Consider the following 6,699-nt stretch of genomic DNA (forward strand, 5'->3'; position numbering starts at 1 on the left):
CACACTGGCCTATTACACTGTTTAACTAGTATGGTACGTATCGAGCTAAATAAACTGTGGTTTTTTTTCTGGCATAACAATATGATAATGACATAGAAACAGAAAAACACATTTTATGCTGACAAATTCCTAAGACATGCTCTCTATGTGGGCAAATTCGCAACCTACCAGAAACTGTTTCCAAAAGGCAATATCAAAGACACCGCAACCTAGAATTTCATAATATGAAAAAATACAGCTGAATATTCTGTGCCAAATACACAAAGTCTGTATCTTTTCAGCTAAAGGAAAATCATCAGTGATTGATAGTTGTTAAGGACCATTAACATACAAATAAGTTCTACTAACCAGCAGCATAAGGCAGTGATGCCTACATGCTTTAAAACAATCCACTGCAAAACTTCAGTCCTCTTCAGTCTTTTGTAGTTATATAATAGATATTTGGCACAGAACGTTGGTAGGACAATCCATGTACTGGAAGCTACGAAATACACGGCTCACAACACCCAGACAATATCTACATAAAACCTTTGGTAACAGAGATTGGAACTACTCAGCTTGTAAGAACAGAGTGTAAGACACCACCAGCTTCCCACTTTCCTGCAATACTGGAGAATGCTTTTTCCCTTTCAACGTGAACAGATGTGTCCTTGTGGAAAGCAAAATATAGGATCATAAGAAATGTCAGAAGATGTCATGGTCACTATATTACTATGAGCTATGGTGAGGGGAGTGGTGGAGTAAAACGGTATTCATGGCCAGATTTTCAGGAGCTCAGCATGCAAAATGCCAAGTTGCTTTAAAAATCAGACTGCTGCTTCTGGAGTCTAGCTGGGAGCTGCTTTCTTTTGAAAATCTGGCTGTAGTAATGCACAAACAATGTTCTTCTAGTAAAAGAGCCGCTGTTGGCTGCATGTTTAATTTATATGTATTTAATCATCCATGATAATACAGTAAGTCTTGTTGAGTACAAGATGTGAGATCAGACTGCTGCCCATATGTAGAGAACAAATTCATATTAACCACAGTAACACATATGCCTAACTTGGCCAAACCTTTTAGCCTAAATCTGGGACTTGCTAACGTATCAATATGGAAGACATATGTTCTTCAGGATATAAATTATGATGGTTTTCATCATATTAGTTGTGCAGTCCCGTTTATGGAGTAAAGCAGCTTAGCAGGGCTTGTTTGGATGGATGGAAAACGCATGAATCATAAGTGAAATTCCCATAGCTCTTGTTTGATAGGCACGTAGTTACTCTCGGCAATGTGGGTTAATAGAGGTAGACTAATAGTCAAGATGAGCAAGCCTTTCCATGCTGTGTCCCATCTGGAAAGACAGGTGACACAACTTGTCTGTCACAGATTTGCTGTCTTTATTACTCTCGATTTAACCAGAGAAATCCGAGCTTCTATAAAATAGCTGTTATAAAAGCACTTGTATACATTTCACTAGACAATTATGAGCCTTCCTCACATTATTTCGATGGTTGCGGCAAGCATTTCTCAGGCAAAGCAATTAATTAAATTACTGGTTTAAAATATGCAGGTAATGTGCCTTGATTTTTAAATTCCCTCTTTAAGCTATTTATATGCTGAGTATCAGTGCTGGATATTAGCGCTTGGACAAGGGATTCCCTGCATACTACTGGGAATGTATGCCCATTTCCAGGAAATTTCTAACACTCCTTCCTTTAACCAGCATTGCTTCTCGAACCTGAACTCCAAAAGACCATTCTTCACAAATAGCTATTAATTCTGAAGTACTTACAGATACCATCTGCAATTCCCATTACCTTAGTTGAGTAAAGCCATCATATATAGATAAAACACATTCCGTGTCACATTTACGATTTGAGAAAAGCAAGCAGTGCAGAGCTTTAATTTGGTATTAACTTGAACAGGAAAACTAAATTAACACTGTAGCTACTGACAGCTCCACTTTGTTAAGAAAGGTGGGAGATTACAGTTTATCCAGCCTAGCACTATGGACCTTGTGCTCATTATGCAGGATTTGCAGCATAAAATTTAAAGACCAGATGGAGAGTCCAGAACGCCAGCCTGTATTCAACAGGAACGTCTCTATCAAGGGTTCTTCCTGTTGAAAGGCACAGAGAAATAAAAATGTTGATTTTTCTGTATCCTTCACTGTAGATACTATGGGGATGCTTGGGTCAAGACTGGACAGGAAATGAGACAGTGCTGTTTGTGCTCTCCTCACTGCAGATCCCTTGGCAGGAGGGGTTGCAGGCAAACCACAACTCATCCTCTGGCACCAACCCGGAGCTGAAAACGTGGGGCAGCTCAGAGCAGAGACCCAGGCATGCTGAGTGTTACAAGCCAGATTTAGGTCTGGATGGAATGTATTTATGTTAACGTGGCATTAATAGGAACTAATAAACCAGAAACTTCCTCTAGCTCAGCCAATGGCTTTCCCTGTGCACTAATGAGAGCTGCTGAGAGTTGGAGCTGCGCTGCAGCTGAGCCAATGGATCTACGTGTTGCAGGTTCATCACCTCTTCTCTCTGCTGCTTTGGGTAGCCCTGTGCAATTCTCAGCTTCTCAGGACTCATGTGCCCTTGAAAACTGGCACGTCTCCTCACTCTGCTCATCATTTCTTGTTGGAGATTCAGCACAGTGAGCTTTTAAGCTCAAGGGGTTTCCCTGGTAGAGCAGAGAGGAGCAGCCTTAGAGCTATGAAAACACCCAACATTTGCTCAACTGTCCGGTCAGCCTTCGGCTCCTTGGTTAAGGTAGGAAACATCCTGAACACAACAGGGTTAAAACCAATCTGACAAATGAGGTAAAGCATGGAAAATATGAAGACAGCTATTTGGTAGCACATCTGAACCTAAGCACAGCAATACCATCTGCAATCACTTAGAGGTGCCCCAGTAAAGCGCAGCCCGGAATGCCTGGCTAATAAAGTGTCAGCAGCGAGGGGATTACGAGGGAGATTTACAAGAGTGCACGAGTTTAGTTGCTGCTGGAGACATCCGATACACTCTGTGTTTGATTCCAGGCTTTGAGACGGCAATGAAATAAGCCCACAGACTTGTGTCGAGAAGCATTTTACAGTGAGCACTTCTGCCCCGCGTACCCGCAGGAGCCCGGGCGATGCTGCACCTCGGCACCTCGCCGGCCAGGCGCGCCTCAGGCAGGGTGCTGCTCACGTCTCGTGGTTTAAACAGCAGCAGAGATGGGCAGAGAGGCAAATCGCCTGGCTCCCGGGATGACAGTCCTAAGGGAAGGCCCACAGTTAATGCCGTGACGTGACACACAGCTTTCTCCTTTTCCCACTCGCCCCCTAAAGTTTGTGTGCAATAGAGTGTAAACCGTTGTTTGGGCCAAAACTTGCAAGGGCTACGGGGAGGTGAGATGTGAGGATTTTTCTCAGGCTGCTTTCTAATCTTTAAATAATGGTCTTAAATAGAATATGACTGCTATTTAAATCTAAATTAGATGAAGCATGAGTAAATGTACTGTAGTGAACATGTCAACCCTGGAAAGCTTCATTAGAGGGACAAATGCTGCTTTTTCACCCTGTAAGTGATGAACTCCCCAACCACGTTTTCAAACGTTTTTTCCTTTTGTGAAGTGGACTTTCCAGGAGGCAATTAGAATGATTTGGACAAAAACAAAGAGCAAAACATTTTCCCTTCATTGTCTAAGGCAACATAAATAAGTACTGAGCTTATTACTCACTGCCTTCATAAATGAAAAGAAAAAACATTTTGTGCTTTGTTTCTGCCTCTGACACATAGATGTAAAATGAGTAATAACCTCAGCCACAGCTATGTCACTTATAACAAAGCTGGCCTATGGCTCCAGTGGAATCACCTATATGATAAAGCTTTGCATGTGCTGAAGTGTTTGCAGGATGAAGCTCCTCAGCACCTATGTATCAGACTGCCTCTTGGCAGTTCATCAGGCTGACGGCCCAACAGCCCAAGTGCCCTATTGAAGATGTGAGGGATTATGAAAGCAGAAAAGGAACGGGAACAAGGAACGCACTTGCCCAACCTAAGAAAGTAATTGGAGATATTGTTCACTCTGGATATTCATCAAGCCTGGAGGCTAAATTCTGGCCCCATGGGAGCTGGTGGCAAACCTCCATTGATTTCAGTAAGGTCAGGATTTCACTAGTGATTTATGGAATGAACTAACATGACATTTTAACAATCAGTTTTAGTAGTTGGAAGTGTTATTCATTGCAGAGGTAAAGCATTGTTTGATTTTACGTGACAGTGTACCTTTAAAAAGAGGCAACCTGCAAAGCAACAATATCGAATGCAGCGCTCAAATTACATTATGATGAGGAATGACACCAGGGAATGAAACCAAGGAACTGTTCCCTTTCATTCCTCTCATTCTTTCAAAAGTCAACAGTTATGAAGATAGTGTTACTGTTAAGTTTAAATCACCTTTCGTCAACTTCAGAGCTGTTTGTTTGCAGTTTCTTTCATTTCTGGCAAAACACAGGGTCTTGTTCTTCAATATGAACGATGCATTTTTCTGATCAAGCATGACAATCCACCAACACACGCGATTGTTCATGGGGTGTTACAGGACGAAGAAGAAAAACCAGGTCTCCAGTTCAAACACATGTCTGGCTAGATATGTACATTAATAATAGCTATAATAATCTCTTTGTAAACTCCGTTGTTAACTCTGCCATTCATAATCATTTCCATTTTCAGGTCCAAGTTAAAACAACATCAGGAGAATTATGTAGTAGGTCTTCAGACAACTTGAAAAATTTTCAGACCTCAATGAAAGAATCACTAGCTTTCTGTAAAAATGTGATTTTTAAGATCTCTGTGTTTTGAGATTTGTCGCAGTCAGGAACAAAAAAATACTCTAAGCAAGAGATACAAGCATATTTACAAACAGACAATAACTAGTTTTCTTGTGATAGCGTATTTTGATTTCTGATTTGATTTTCCTTTGTTGTTTTGATTTGGGTGGAGTTTTTTTCAAAGCATATATTTGTCATTAAAAATGTGACTGGAGGAAGACGACTGGAAGGTAGCTCCGTTTGACTTTCCCAGCTACAGATCAAGACCAGAACATGCCTATCTCATAACAGTAGATAAACTTGTCCATTTCTTCACGCTCAGTGTGAGTGTTGGTTTAGTTTTGAAGCTTTTCAGCAAACTTTCTGCTCAAACACTGGCAGCCGTGCTGAGATCTGGTTGCTCTGTGCCTGCCAGTTTCAGCCCCAGCTTTCCAAAGCAGCATTGTGTGATTACAGCAGAAGATGGAGCAGCACAGACCCAACCAGCTCACAAATATACTGTGGCATTCAAAGAGTTCAAAGCCCCTTTTTCCTTGCCTCCTGAAAGTCACCACTTTAAATCCAAGAACTCGGTCTGAAGTCCACGGAGGATACTAGCGCTGACGAATAGTACTGTCCCCTGGTGTCAGTGGGGTTTGAAGGGACTCTGTTGGTGCAATGTGTGATGCTTTCTTAGCGAGTTTTCCTTTGAGGACTCGCAGCTCTGGGGAAAAAAAACCTGTCATAATAATGGGAGATGATCATGTTTCTTCACATTTCTTTTCTTAACTGAATGTTTTGGTAAATTATCTTCTAAAGAAACTTAATCAGGAAAGCCCTTCATTCTGTTTTAATTTTTAAAAGAAGTCAGCAGCATTCCCCGTTTTCCTTCTGCATGCCTGTTAGCTTTGTTTTCGTAACCCCACTATCATGCTTCTGCGCGTTAAGCCATTCCCCATCATTTATGCTGCATTTTGCACCAACACAAGACACAGGATCCAACCCTGGCAGAGGCTTAGGGCGTCCTAACTCTTAATAAGCACTCTCCAGCCCAATTTAGCTGTTAGTTGCCATCAAAAGCAGCCAACAATTCAGAGGATGAAGCCCTGCAAGCATGTCGATCTTTGAAATGGTTCGTTTCGACCAAAGCAGGAGTGATTCAAAGCGGTCACAGGTATGCCTGGATTCATTCAACAGACCCGTTCTTCCAGTCCTTCAGAATTGTCATTTTGTAATTGTCTAGGAAAATTTATTGTTTCTTTCAAAACAATGGGGAAAATAAAAGCCTCGTTCAAAATCAAATGAGTTTTAATAACCAGCTTTGCAGCAAGGCAAACTGTAGCCTGATCTTGCCATCTTAACTCAAGTCCTGGATTTGCATTAAAAAAAAAAAATCAACTCTGTTAGTGGGTAAGTGACTCCTTCCTAGTTTAGATAACCAGAGCTGGTTGAAATTTTCCACTTGAAATGTTTTTATTTTTATTTAAAATTACTATTTTGAAAGCAGCCAAAAAATCCTCAGAAGATCTGGGATTTCTTTGTCAAAATTTAACCTTCACAACATTTTTGCATTATCAAATTCAGGAGAGAAAAATAATCTTATTTATTTATTGACATTTGGCCAGTCTCCAACTTTCTGAAATTGGCCAAGTTTGGAACATTCACCAAACATGAAACAGAAAAAGGGAAGTTATCTAAACACCATCCGTTTTGTGATGTGGAAAATAAAAAAGGACAAAAGAAGATTAAGTAGTAAGTCCACAGAATTCCAAATCTCAGGAAATTTTTTGAGATATTGAAAACATATTTTTTCCTGAACTCCCCAGAATACAAGGACTTTTAGGCTTTCAAAACTTCCCATAAAATTTTCTGTTTGAGAGCTGTTGGGATTATAATAGTAATGTCATTTCATGTAATAA

This window comes from Tauraco erythrolophus, chromosome 16, assembly GCF_009769465.1.
Source record: "Tauraco erythrolophus isolate bTauEry1 chromosome 16, bTauEry1.pri, whole genome shotgun sequence".
Classification (NCBI taxonomy): domain Eukaryota; kingdom Metazoa; phylum Chordata; class Aves; order Musophagiformes; family Musophagidae; genus Tauraco; species Tauraco erythrolophus.